The sequence below is a fragment of the Carassius gibelio genome, chromosome A10 (genome assembly GCF_023724105.1).
Source record: "Carassius gibelio isolate Cgi1373 ecotype wild population from Czech Republic chromosome A10, carGib1.2-hapl.c, whole genome shotgun sequence".
NCBI classification, from domain to species: domain Eukaryota; kingdom Metazoa; phylum Chordata; class Actinopteri; order Cypriniformes; family Cyprinidae; genus Carassius; species Carassius gibelio.
In genome coordinates this window covers 16,661,075-16,676,695 of record NC_068380.1, presented here as the reverse complement: position 1 = coordinate 16,676,695, position 15,621 = coordinate 16,661,075, and the positions used below count along the sequence as shown (strand labels likewise).

The following is a 15,621-nucleotide window of genomic DNA, read 5'->3' as shown; positions in this document are numbered from 1 at the left end:
AAATACAAAACCACTGAGATTAAGATATTGGTATAGTGGATTTGTTTGTTATCTTATGTCTCTCACCCACAGCTTCTCAGAATTTTTACCAGTCAAGTGCTCAAAGCTGCCCACAATAAACTGGATACTCTTTGCACGTGGCTCTATTCAGCCGAATGAGTCACACCACGAGTCTAGAGCAGGTCTTACCAATGGCAAACTTATTCTCCAGCTCTGTGTTTCCAATGGCCTTGGCTGCCTGGCACATATGCCTCAAGAGCTCCTCCAATCTGCGCATGCAGCGGATAATACTGCCTGAGAGAGAGAGAGAGAGAGAGAGGGAGAAAGAGAGGGAGAGAGAGAGAGAGATTTAGTCCTCCCTGCACTTACCACATATGGTCATTTTCAATGCTTGTAACCCTTAGTTTCAATGTCCAGTTGTATTAGTGGTGTTTATGAAACTTTTCTTGGCACATTGGTTTTCACTGGCATGATGTTCTCCACAGAGACCAATTCAGTATTAGGTGAAAGAGAATAGGGGAATTTTTATCTCCATTTTTCATATAACATCTCTCCCTCACTCCAATTTATCACTGCAAGTGCTTTGCTGTTTGCTAATGCACATGAACGCAGCCAAAATCTCACTCAGGAGCCGGCGCACGGGCAGATGGGGGATTTTCTTGACAAGACATGAGATCTGCGTTTCAAAAACACACGTCATGCTGCAGACAAGGCCAAATCTTAAGAGCAGAGGCTTCTGGGAGAAGATGTGCTGAAAATACATTTTAAATCATTTTTTTTCACAACAGGCCCCATGCTGCACTTCTGAAGTCAGGACCAAATACATCATCACTGATTCCTGATAGTTTCCCAAACTAATTACATTCGCTCATTTATGGGAAACAGGAATGATATGAAAATAGACTTTTTATAGTAGAATTAAATAGAAGCCATTGTCAGGAATTAGGACTGGGAGATAAGGGAGAAAAACATCAATCATCCATCTATCTATATGATATGTATTGCGCGTGAACTAGTACCTTCAAACACGTCTGTCATTTTGCAAATCTGAGAGAGGGTGGAGCCGTTGGCCCAGGTGTAGACCACATCCATCAGGTGCGGGCAGAACTGGATCAGTGTCCTCATCCACGTCCAGCTTGGCCTCCGCGGACACCTTAGCAATACGCTTGGCACATTCCTACAACCACAGCAGAGCGCGAGTCATTCGTGACGGTACGGGATCAGTTAAAGTTAGATTCTACATTGTATCGGACCCGAACCAGACAAATTAAAGAGTCGACCAGGACCATGATTGAAACATGAGCCAAATTCCTTAGAAAGGCAACAGGACATTGTAGATCATTCCTAGTGCCACAAGTCAGAAGCAAGATAACCAACCAACCAACCCTTTCACAGAACAGCTTTCAACATTAATACCATTAGAACAATTATTGACAATTTTAATACGAAAAAGATATTGTCAAATTTGGGGCAAGTTATCAAGACTGGTGGTCAAAGAGATGCACAGCCTAACAATCACATGTAAACCCATTAGAGGAAACCAGATCGTTGGATTGGCGTTCTTTGAGCGCGGTTCCAATGTGCTTCAGTCTGCACGCCTGCTGCTACTTAGCCACGATAAGAAGAAACACCACCTAGTCTCGTCAAACGTTACTTCTGTTCTTTTACTTTAGTTTCTTGTCTGTTTGACAGTTTCGTGTTCTGAGTTAAGTTTTGTAACGCCGTGTCTCCGAGTCTGACCTCGAGTGCTCGTTTAACTTCAACCAGCCCACACAACTCTTCAGCTAATGCCCAACCACGGGCTTCCCAAGACGTCACTTCAGCGACCACTGAACTTCCAGCCAATCAGCGACATCGGAAACCCCCTTTCAACGACAACAAAGGGACACCTTTACACAGGAGATGCAAGTAGCTCCTCCTGACATTTGTACTGGTGTATCTAATATAATTTTAACCTCATTGAGGAACTCAATGCAAGGTTTAAAAGGTTAGTTCGCCCAAAAATGAAAATTATGTCATTAATAACTCACCCTTATGCTGTTCCAAACCCGTAAGACCTCCGTTTATCTTCAGAACACAGTTTAAGATATTTTAGATTTAGTCCGAGAGCTCTCAGTCCCTCCATTGAAGCTGTGTGTACGGTACACTGTCCAAGTCCAGAAATGTAAGAAAAACATCATCAAAGTAGTCCATGTGACATCAGAGGGTTAGTTAGAATTTTTTGAAGCATCGAAAATACATTTTGGTCCAAAAATAGCAAAAACAACGACTTTATTCAGCATTGTCTTCTCTTCCGTGTCTGTTGTGAGAAAGAGTTCAAATCAAAACAGTCTGGATATCAAGTTCGCGAACTAATCATTCAGTTCACCAAATCGAACTGAATCGTTTAAACGGTTCGCATCTCTAATACGCATTAATCCACAAATGACTTAAGCTGTTAACTTTTTTTTAATGTGGCTGACACTCCCTCTGAGTTCAAACAAACCAATATCCCGGAGTAATGCATGCACTCAAACAGTACACTGACTGAACTGCATGATATGTGACTGTACACTGATATGTGAACAAGTTAATGTCTTAAACTGCCGATCTTGTTACTGTGCTAATTGATAGTGTTTTCACTATACTTTGGATATTAATATCCAGCACAGATTTGATGTTAAACATCAAATCATCAAGTCACTAGCCGTCTCAGTGATCAGCCGTGAAAGTTATTCTTTTCAAATTCCCTTTAAAATCTTAAATAATTCCCTTTGAGCTAAACTGACCTGTTTCCCTTACAAGATGCTTAGAGATCGATCATCTCTCAGAAAACACATTGCTTCAGAAGATTTATGAGAAACAAGAGAAAGAAAAAGGCACCATGGACAATCTGCCAAATATCTCCTCTGGTCCTATACAGGTTCAAAAACAGTATTTTTTCTTAGATTTATGCTTGTTAAGTAGTGGTTTGGTCTAACTGTGAACAGTTTACAGTCACTGCACCTGAAGCTGTTGAATGAGGCCATCAAACTGACCTACACAAACACTTGACACATAGTTAAAACACGGTCAAACCGCATCTTTTGAGGATCAGGCTGACCTATCCGCTTAACCCCTGAATGCAAACAGAGGCAGCAGTTTAAGTGTTGTTTGGTAAACTGTGCGTGTGATCGTGAACCTGTAATGTGAAGAATTTCAAGGTGGCTGAGTAAGTCTTCCTCCCAAACACATTACCTGCATCTGTCGCAGCGGTCCGGTCAGTTTGGGCATCTCGTTAGCCTGTGGATGGAGAGAAGCTAATAAAACAACACACAACTGAACATACAAGATTGCACATCTCTAAACCATGTGAATAAGATCTGGCAGGCTTCATGGAAGAGGCTTTTAAGTTGTGAACATTAAAGTCATCACGGATGACGTCAAATAACTTAAAAATGTTTTCCGACTTCTGAACAAAAGTGCAACCAGTATTTTCTGGTAATGATGCAGAATTATTGACATCGTTGGTGACCATAAACAGATGAAACTAGTTATTTCAATCATCATCTCTCTATTTCTACAAGCTAAATCTCTAATAGTTTGAAAACCGCATTTGTTTTAGTTTTGTCCAAACCACTCTTTCCACCCCCATTCTTTTAACATCCATATTTTTATGACTTTGGATTGTGAAAGTGTCTGTTTTTAATCTTTAAGGGGGTAAGGTTTAATGGCTCTAAACTGACAGTTGACTAAAGAGAAGAAACAGCTTAACTTTGACAATCACAATCCACACGCATCTCAAACAGCATGTGCGACAAATGTCACAACGGTCAGACATAACACTGGGTCAACAAATGGTCTGTTTGCACAGAAAATGGCCACTAAGGTGAAGAATATAACACCTGTGCCACCAAAAAGTGTAAGTAAAATGCTATTAATCATAACAGATAGTCTCACCCAAACATACCATTTGGCAATACGGCTAAAAATGATCATATTGTTTCTATATCATACAATATCTTGTACTTTCCAGGCCTTGAATCCATGTGTCTGATATTCAAGTACTTTCAAGCGCTCTCAAAAAGCGTGGGAACCCGGTTTGATGCATGTCTGTGACCTAGAATTCTATAGAACAAGGACAAGAGTCATGAACGCAAAATCTAAGAGAACGACCTTCGTGCTTATTATTGTTTTTTTTTTTTGGTAACCAACCTGCTGATCTCACAGGCCACACGGCCTTTCATCTCGATGACGTCAGAGGAAGTGGCGAATCCCAGGCGCCGTATCACACGCTTCCTGCACTTCAGCTCATCTATCTGCAGCTCGGTACGTGCTTTCTTTAGCTCACGCTTCGCTGTTTTAATGTCGCCTGCGATCTGAATCACACAAGCACACTGACAGTGAGAAAAGACACACAAACAAATGACATGTGTAAACACGTAAGTGTAATGTATTAACGCACTGAATTTACACTGTCAAAACATCTTACAACGCCAGTGTATGCAGATCTCCACCATCTGTCTAAAGAGCAAAAAATATGGCAAAAAGTAGTCTAATCTAGGAATAATAAACTGCACAGTACTGTTTTTACTCAAGATCATTCATCATCCTTAAAGTAATTTAGAGTGGATTCATGAGAAATTACTACTCTTTCTTTAAAAGAAAAAACGTAACTAGTCTTATTGTATAACAGCACCGGCAATTCAGTACTAGTCAAAAATTATAAATGCTGCATTTATTCAGAACTTCTTCAGAACTGCTTAGTCCCATTATCAGTGGTGTGCTATATATTTGTATCATTTCTTTAACTGGAGTAATGACAAATGCATTATTCAGAATGACACCACTGACCTGTACTGACAGAGAGGATTATATATCTGACTAAATTATGTCAAAACTAGCTAGCTAAAATTAAATAATTTCACTAAAAGTTGAATCAGAAAGGTTAATGGTGTTGGTCCGCTATGCTGCAGCTGATTCAGCCGTTACAAGACTCATCGTCTGAGTGGCTCTAATGCCATTATCCACTTTAAGGCTTATCTGAGATCTTTCTAAAGTGATTCAGACACAGACTGAAAACAGGACACTGAGAAGAGCCGAATTGTTTTCAATAAAAAAGGCAAGAATCTCTCAGTATTCCAAAAACCACATCCAACGATCAACAATACATACTTCAGCATTAAATAATCATGCTGTGATGTATATTACTAAAGCTAATGTGTGCTCTAAATGTCATGACCTACATTCATGCAAACTAGGGCATGAGTGAACCTTATTGTAAAGTGTTACTAATATTTTAAATATAAAGCAAAATAAGATAAATGATATAATTATGAGCAATGTAAAATACACAGTAAATGTCCAGAATTACAGTTTTTTTTATGATATTTAAGTATTAAAGAATAAGTATAAAATTAATATTAGAAATAATAATTTCAAAAAATATATGTGTGCGCAAATAATTACAAAAAGTATATTTTAAATATTTCATAAGTAATATAATTAAAACAGTATATATTTTAAGTATCATAGTATTTTTACAGTATTTTAAACATTAAAGCTTAAAAAAACTAATTTATTCACAATAAAATTTTTTATTAAACATTTTATACTTTGGAAGCCCATCTTGTCTGAATTAGGCAATGTCTAGTATCTCTTGGCTGCTTTGAAGGGTTAGTTCTGGGTTAATCCCTATAGATCTTTATAAGACAGGGTTGATCTAACCAAAGGTCTTATCTGGTTTGGAGAGATGTCCCCAAGTCCCCATAATGCATCTGACCATTTCATTCCATAACATGCCCACTCAACAACAAATATATAAACCACGCACAACGTCTGCAGGGAACGTATTAAAACAAAAACACTTATCCCCTTAAAGCCGTTGCACAATGTGAGCGACTTTGGTGGCAGATGATTGTTTGTGATCCGATTTGAGCACCCATTCACCCTGCACTAATAGAGCCTTTCAAAGTACCTGGACTAATTGTGGAACTACGCACTTTCGGGCGTTTTCGCACCACCAGAACTGGAGCAATTTTAGTACTGGACTGACTTTTCTGAGAATCAAATTAGCTCCTATTCCAGAGCATGGTCTAACCAGCTCAAGTAGACATTGACTGGCCAGAAACACTCGAAAACGCCCTCACCCACCATGATTTAAAACACTGTGTAAACATACTGTAAAACTATGGGAGGAACGGTTCAACTTTTTCACGGTTCGGTTTACTTCACGGTTTTAGAGTCACGGTGTAGGTACAGTTCGGTATGTGCTATGTTTATAGAAAAATTATACTTAAAAAAAAAAAATTTCTAACTATGAGTAACAGCACAAATAAATACAACAGAGTAAAGATACAGATAAAGTAAACAGTGATTTTTTTTTAGGGAGGTCTAGCATTAGTTTTTAAGTAAAGAAATTAAAGTAATCAAATGTAATTTGCGGAAGCGCCCATTAAGAAGGTTTAAGATCTACACAAACCCCGGGGCCAGCTGAATAAATTTAGCCACTATGTTGAGACTGTCTTAAGAACTAGTCAGACCAACTAACAATTAGCTAAAGGGTAATGAGTCTTATTTTTCAGATTAGATTAGTTTAGATTAGAAAGACTCCTATGTTTTTATGTGATTGACTCAAAAAGTAATGATCCATTCTTAAAGAAAAAAATAGATGATAAACTTGTAAGACTAGTCTTTACCCGTTTTTTTTATTTTATTTTTTGTCATGTTTTGATGGACTAAAAGGGAATTTTAGCTGTCATATTTGAGTCATACTGCATAATATTTAAACCATCATTTTGAGAATTGTGTTAATTAAATTACGACACTTATTAATGTTGTCATTTGAGAAATGTCATCAGAATTTTTATTATTATTGTATTATGAGCACAAATGAAGAGAACGTCAACTCCCGACTTATTAAATAATATATATATGTATATATAATTAACACTTTACATTATTAATATTTTAAAACATCATCAAAGTAGTCCATGTGACATCAGAGGGACCGTTAGAATTTTTTGAAGCATCGAAAATACATTTTGGTCCAAAAATAGCAAAAACGACGACTTTATTCAGCATTGTCTTCTCTTCCGTGTCTGTTGTGAGAGAGAGTTCAAAACAAAGCAGTCTGTCATATCCGGTTCTCAAACGAATCATTCGATGTAACCGGATCTTTTTGAACCAGTTCACCAAATCGAACTGAATCGTTTTAAACGGTTCGTATCTCTAATACGCATTAATCCACAAATGACTTAAGCTGTTAACCTTTTTAATGTGGCTGACACTCCCTCTGAGTTCAAACAAACCAATATCCCGGAGTAATGCAGAAACAGAAACGGTTCTTGACTCGAGAACGAGTCAATGTTTTGTTCGTCATCTGGCTCGGCTCGGTGTCCATCTTCAGTTCATCTTCGGTGTTCATCTTTTAGTCCACTTCAGTTTTAACTCAGAGGGAGTGTCAGCCACATTAAAAAAGTTAACAGCTTAAGTATTAAGCATTACAACAACATCTACATATAATACATAATGTAGGAGGACTAGGGATGTGCACGAGTTTTCTGATGGCACAGCAATTACTGTTAATATAAACATGATCGCTCATGATTAGCTTGTGTGTGATGATGCTTTTTGCTGACTTCAAAACTCATTAGCAACTCTAAAACAAGATAGGGAGCTTTATGCCATTAATTTGAGGTTATAAATACATAATCTTATTAAGAATTAAGAATGTGCATGATGCATTTGCTGTAAAAGCAATGACTCACATACCGGAAGCGTTCACTCAGATGAGAGCACAAAACACGGCACAAAAATGAATGAAACCTATCACTGCAGCTTGAGACAGACTGTTTTAAAAGTAACTGTTCAAAAACAGGACACATTAAAAACGTGAAGCCGAGCACCAGTCAAAGTCGCAATGAAAATATACAGCCTATGGAGCGTGCTTATGATTATTAGGGTAATCTACCGGAAGCGCAAAAAGACAAAAGAGTGAGTTTAGCTGCGCGACGTATTCATTCAGATAACGGCTGTTATTTAATTCTTAATAAAAAAAATTAAGATGTTCTTAAGAATATATTTGAGAAGAACTTAAGAATTGCACTTAAGAACATTCTTACGAACTTTGTGGAATTTATCTTAAGAAATGTCTTAATTTCTTGAGAAGATTTTCGTGAATCCGGCCCCTGGTCTCTGATCTTTCTACTTTGGTGGCTTCCTGTACATGGTTGAGGTAAGCTTTGTTTCTACATAAAATCTAATCTGGTGTGGCGTTTCAGGGTCACGTTTCTGAGTCACTCTCTCACCTGCATCTCGCCCTTTTCTCCTGGGCTGCCGGTTTGGCTGCCTCCGTGGCTGTATTTTTCACACTGTCTTTGCAGCAGTGAAGCAGAACCTCCACCACAAACAATGGGGCAGCATCACCACCTCCAGACTACTACAACACAGACATTACACTGTTTTTCACCACCAAAAACTCTGTCTATGATGTTTATAAATAAAGTATTTCAGTTTTTGTTTTTTTTGTTGCTGTTGGCCATTTAAGAGAAAAGCGTTGATGTGTTGATGTATGTGTCATCATGACTGATGTCAGAAAGCTGTCATTTTTGCAGCTTAGTTTCATAAAAAAACTATTTCCTCACTTGCCAATCACTAGTTCTCAAAGTCACAATGTTTAAACAGGAACATCCATCTCATAAGATCAAGTCAAATTTGATTCCTCGTGATAAATGACCTCTTGTATTTGAGTTGGGCAGTACGAGCATACGGCAATACCTTGACATTTTTCTTCTTATGGAAATTGACGACTAAACCCCAACAGAAATCCAGATCTTCTTTTTTCACCTGGATATGAAAAACCCAAAGAGTGTTTAGCATATTCAGCGTCTTAACAAACCAACAAGACCAAGTCTGTGACCACTACAACTTGCTATTTTGAATTGGATGAAACATTAAGAGTATGGACATGTACCCTGACCAGTCTGCCCGGCTGCAGGAAGGGCAGGCAATATCTAGGCTTGTGAATAAACTCCTCGATTTCTGTGGCTAGTTTGGCCAGCTGCTGACGGATCTTGTAGTAGGTCACCACGCTCTCTTCATTAGGCATTCGTATTGCATTATACTCCTCCTCAAGCTTTTTCATCTATGTGGCAATCACACAAACAGAAATGAAGAAAAGAATGAAAAAATAATAATTTCCAAGTTGTTCTGAAAGCTGTGACAACCCACTCACTCACATGTACAAGCAAAGCTAGTTTTAACCAAAAGTTGTGTTATTCTAAACCCACGACTAACAGGCTTTTTGGTGAAACGAAAAAGATGACATTCTGAAGAATGCTCCTGCTGCTCTCTTCCACAGATGACTACACAATGGTGAATAAACGATTACAGAACTGTAACTATGAGAAACATTGCTTTGAATCAAGACAGTTCTTACTCTCCACAACACCAGGCACGGCTCTGTAGTGCTGGAATCGGTTGTAGGTCAGGTGAAACGCACTGTCCAGAGGATCCGCAGAACCCTACAAGAATAAAAGATGCTACTGAATAAATCATGAATCCAACACAATCCAATGACACCCATTAAAACTGAGAAGGCGCTACTAGTCTATTCATTTTAATGAGACTGCTTTCCTAGTATTCTCCTGGAAACTTTAAAGCAGAACCATGATGAAATACAATTCGAATTCAGTCAGGAAGCATTGAGCAATACTTTAAAGGACCCAAGCAGAGATGGGATGCTTCAGAGGAGGGATCGGGAGTCCACAGGGACGAATCTTGGCAGGCAGGAGTGTGAGACCAACAGCACTAATGGACTTCATGTGAAAGAGTGCTGTAATAACAGCCCCTTACAGAGGGTGCCAAGGCTTCGACGGGGATAATGGGTTTAGGATCAGACGGTTTTTTGCGTCAGTGTGTTGGCTGTCACCTGAACAAAAACGTCTGGAGAAATGCTTTACTCGTGCAGCTCACGCAAAATTTTAATCAGTCATCATTTTCATTACAGTGTGTTACCTTCAGTAACTGTTTGCCACCGCTGGGCTCATCTTCTCATCCACCATGAATATGACTATTCCCCTCTCGTCCATTCCTCTTCTGTCAGCACGTCCTGACATCTGGATATACTCTCCAGAGGTGATCTAATGTGCAGGGTTTGAGGAAAAAAAGAAAAAAAAAACATGTTTATTGGTTAAACATACCTTAGCATATACAGATTTTCTTTTTATTTAGCAGTATCGTATGCATAATTTTACACTATTAAACTATTTTTGAACATTATCTATAAAATCAAATTATACTGAACAAGGCAATGTATGCAGTTAATAGTAAAATTTAGTTATTTACAGTAAACCAACTGTAAAAGAACAAAGTTTTTTTTTTTTTATACAAATCTTGTAGTTAATGAAACATATGGCTATGAAACGCTAAAATGACCAGGGATACGTTTTTTTTTTTTTTTTATTAAACAAGAGATTATTTTATTTCACACTAAATCTATTTCAAGTCACTTGCCCTACATTTTAAAATAAAAGTTTTTAAAATATGTCTTCTGACTGCAGTTTGATCAAAAATACATTAAAATAGTATTAGTATAATATAATTAGAAGTTTTCCAGTTTTCAATGTCCCATGATCCTCCAGAGATCATTCAAATATGCCGATTTGCTGCTTCATATTTCTGTGAAAACTGTGATACCCTTTTGCTGACTCATGAATACAAAGTTCAAAAGAAAGGCATATTTGAACTAGAATTGTTTTGCAACAAGCGTTTACTATCATTTCTGATAATGATGATGATTTAATACATCCTTTCTGAATTTTTATTTTATTTTTTTCAATCTTACAGAGCCTAAACTTTTGACCATCAAGTGTATACTTCATCTGCTACATTTCTCCCTGTATTGATTTTCATGTTTTCCATTGATCAGGACTTTGGGCGCTCTGTTGATGATGTTTAATAGACTTTGCTCTGGGGAAACACTGCAGTTGCCCGAACTATAAGGTTTCCATCTGAAAGCTCCTTACTGGTACGGCTCTGATACATCAATCTGGCACCATGTAACGTATCAGCACATTCGTTTGGCAGACATTGTTTTTGCCTGATAACCCCTCCTAACCCTCCTCTGCTATATTACAGCAACCCACCGCTGACCCCAGATCAGTTTCATCTTCTATTAACTGCTAAACGTCCCAGAGAGGGGTTCAGTGCCTGCGAACAGTTAACCAAAACCTCGAGTGTGTGTTTTCTGGCAGACTCATGGATACCAGATGTTTCTTACAAAACGTTTTTGATGGCAGCTTCCATCGCTCACTCGCTCTCTGCCGAAGTCTAAAACCCAAGGGCCTCTTTTATTCACAACAGCTTCAGTCATTGCCTCACACTCACGCAAACAATACGTGGCAGCTTGGACGGCACTGTTCCTCGACCCCGTGTCCTCTCTGTGCAGCGGTGGACGAAGAGGCAAGGAAATGCATTTGGAAAATTGATTAGTGATTACTGTGAGAAGCAGGACAGAGGATAACTTTCGTGGTTTACCCAGTGGAAGTCTTTGCCGTCAAATTTGCGTGCACTGGTGAAAAGCACGGTTCTTGCAGGCATGTTGATTCCCATGGCAAACGTTTCTGTTGTAAACAAGGCCTAAACAAGGACAGAAAGATAGATGTTGAAAACTTTGGCATAGATCTTAGTGAGGTGTCTTAAAGTGGCAGTTCACCCAAAAACAAGAAACTTTTTATTATTACTTATGACTTTTTCTTCCATGAAACACAAAACAACTTTAAGAATCACCTGGACGCTCTTAGGTAGTCAGTATAAACGAAGTATTTTATCACCGCAAATTATAATGCAAACTCATCTATACTGTATTTATATACACACACACAAAGTCATGCGATCATTTTGGGTGGGGAACACAAAAATATAAAGTGAATTAACTTTGGATGCCAATGATATCTAAACACAAAATAAGCAAAACCCCATTTGCCATCAAATAACATTAAAATAGCATTTTTGATGGAGCTTCTGCAGAGTAAATAATGACTTTATTTTCATGTTCCTCACACAAAGCTGACATGCGACGTCAGAAGACTTGGACTATAGATCATGAGTTGTATGGACTATATTTAATGCAGGGTATATACAGCAATCCTTAAGTTAAATTTACTACTTTTTAATTCCTTTTTCACTACCTTCAGAATATTTTTTAAAACCATCACGACACTGAATTGCAAGTGTTAATCAGCGACCTTTCTATTATTTACACAGATTTTGACATATATAACATACAAAAAATAATAGATTTAGAGACTGATGTTGACAGCATATTGCACATTTATTTCACTTAGTAAATAAAAATAAAACAAATACCATAAAATGTGCAATGGAGAAAATGGATAGACTGAACAATAAGCCTGCCTGTTAGTGTTGTCACGGTACCAATATTTCAGTATTCGGTACCGATACCAGTGAAAATCCACGGTTCTCGGTACCAATTTCGGTAACAAAGCAAAACACAAAAATTTGGTAATAAAAAAAAAAATAACTTTTTAGCACTAAAAATAAAACCAATGCCATTCTTTATACTTATTTAGAATTGTGTTTAAAGTTTTTCTACAAGTTATATAATTATGAAAAACAGTAAACAAGTTTCACCCAAATTTAATTTGTCTTTTAATTTATCAAATTTAAACACATTTTATGTTTGGTAAATAAAGGGGATTTGCTATTAAAATTAAAACATGGGAGAAATATTGAGATTTATTTTTTTTTTAAATAAAGTTTTTTTATTTTTTTGCAACAGTGGTAGCAGTATCACATACGTTTTACTAAATAATAGTAATATTTCTAGCACAATGCCCTTATGTAAAAATTTTCTTTTAGGCCTAATGAATGCATATTTGTCATTTTGAAATTTCTATTTGCCCATTAGCTCCGCCCACTACCGGAGAAACCGGTATGTCTTCTGCTTTTTCGAAAGTGAATATGAATAATTCTAAATTAACTCGATTATTTTGACAGGAGAAGACAACAGATGCTGAAATTAATGCAAGCGTCATGCGCTTCAGTCTATGTAGTAAATAAACCTGCACGTCTCTGTCTTTCATTAATTCACACAGAGACGCGCAGAACACAGATTCATATTTCAAACAACTTTTGCGGCTTAACATTTACAGATACTGGTCCATATGGAGATTTGATTTGATTAATTTATGCTTTCACAAATTCCATGACTGTCCATATTAAAATGTAAGTTTCATTTACATGACTGGATTTTGAGATTCCGTACTCGTTTTCTGCTTCGCGGAAATCATAGCGTTGTATGCGTCAAGAACCGGGTTTGAACGGGACCTCGGTACTACCGGTCGTTAACCCAGCTATTAGAAAACTTGCATTTGTCCAAGAAGACGACGATGGTTGTCCAGTCATTGAAGATATGCCTTGAAGCAAGTCTAAAATAAAACGTAAGCCAGCCACTTCTGTTGAGCGCGCAGTGTTCTGAGATGATGCCGAACGACCACTGAATATGACGTCAGCATGAGACGGAGACGGAAGATCTTTGATTATGTGCCCAGATATGCTAAAGCCCATATAAACGAACTAACACGAACGCAGATAGAATTTCAATCAGAATAAGACACCTGATAGTCTGGAAAAAATAATACCTAATTTGGAAAAAAATAATACCTCTGAGACCACATTTAACACTTTTAATGGCCTTAAATTTGACCATTTTGATTTATCACTTTTTAATACTTTTTAAAACCCCGCGGACACCCTGTAATGGTTTTCAGTGTCATTATTGGAGCTTGACTGCTTCATTCCTCATTTACCTTAAATCAATTTATACCGGAATGAGGGTGAGAGAATAAAAATGAACAAAACAAAAATAAAAACCAAAGGAGAGTGAATGTATTAAAATCAAACCAAACCAAACAATACCGAAAAAAAACCCCAACACCAATCAAAACAAAGCAAAACTTGAAATAGGTTGTCAATTATGAATGACTCCGTGTTCATCCAACAATTACACAATGGTGCTTCCAGTCACTTGAAGGGTCTCACCTTTATCAGCCCCTCAGAGAACAGGATCTCAATGGTCTCTTTCGGGATCGGGAGCAAGCAGCCATGATGAATACCAATTCCTCTCTTCAGCAACGGCAGAACATGCTCCACCTGTTGGGAAACGATCCCAATTAATCACACACTGCTTCAGGACTCTTCCAGGTCACGTTAGCACTGCGTTTAATCACAGCTCAGGCAGATTAGCATAGTGTAGCTAATCAAGACCAGCTTAAACCCTATTAACACCAAGACCATGAACAAAAAGTACAACATTTTCAAGCAATGGGTCACCTAAAAATGAAACGTCAGTCTCGGTTTACTCGCACTTACTTCCTTGTTTGGAACACAAAACAGTCTGAGCCGATCTCAACCATACAATGAGAGATAATGGTAATTCACAGCTGTGTTGTTTCGGGCCTCCCGTGCTTTCAATCTGTGGAAAAGAGCAGCTTGGACATTCTCCTTTCTCCAAAATAGGATGCTTTTTATTTTCTTTATTTCATTTTATAATAATATACACCTTTACAAACAATTAATGAATCTAAATGAGAATATATGGATCGGAAAAATTACATATTCCATTAAAAAAAGCAGATTAATGAATGTAGTGGTTAACGTCATGTGGTTACATTTTATCTACATATATCCAGCTATAATAATTAGAATACATTTAAAATCACTATTACTAGTACTAATAAAATGTTATTATGACTTATTAATTACATAACTTCGATATTAAAAATTAATTAGATAATAATAATTTTCAGAAATTACATATTTTTCAAAAACAAGATGGAATAATTTGTGTATCAGGGAAGTAGAAATAGACACAAAGACAAATCTGGGTCAGAAGCATAAGTCATTGAGAACGAAGGGTCAAGTTGAAGGATGGGCTGTTCCTCATAAAGGCAACATTTACACAAACAGCATATCTGAACTAGTCCTGTAATCGCTCGTCCTCCAACAGCAGGAGTTCTGATGGAGGATCGGTTTCTCTTCACACTGACAGAGCAGCGTGATCTGAGACCAGCACCTCTACTGCATGAATACGAGCCAAACACTGCTGTCCTGCAATGTGGGAATGGATGATGGCACTGTTGAGATGTAGAAGTGGAGGAGTAACAGGAGAACCCAAAGAGAGAGTGCAACGTTTTACGAGCCTCTTGAAACCATTTTGGGATTTGCTAAAACAGCCAGACACCTCAAACAAGTTTAACACGTTCTGCCTGCTTTACTGTGGTTTGTGCAAGCGACGTTCAATTAACGAAGCAACCGCTTACAAGTTTAAGTGAATATTTTGCTAAAAGAGTAAACCTCACAAATTTGGATGTTAATAATGGTAAACCCTTTAACATATTTAAAGCTTAACGTGGTACATGTGAAAAACATTTTAGGGTATTCAACTACATGAAAATAGATTTATAAGCAATTTTGTGTTTGGTGTAATTTACTACTAAATGTCACCCAAAAATGTCAATTCTTATTAATATATCTGGCTTGTTAAAATACATCCCACTGGACAATGACTTGCATTTCACAGTGTCCCTGTGCTGCTGTTAAAAGACTTGAAACATTTTCATAATTTATTTTAAAGGAAAG

General features: G+C 37.5%; 1 pseudogene; it reads right to left on the bottom strand.

The window, feature by feature from the left end:
* LOC128020659 (uncharacterized) overlaps positions 1 to 15,621 on the bottom strand; it is a 28,818-nt pseudogene that overhangs the window by 1,696 nt on the left and 11,501 nt on the right.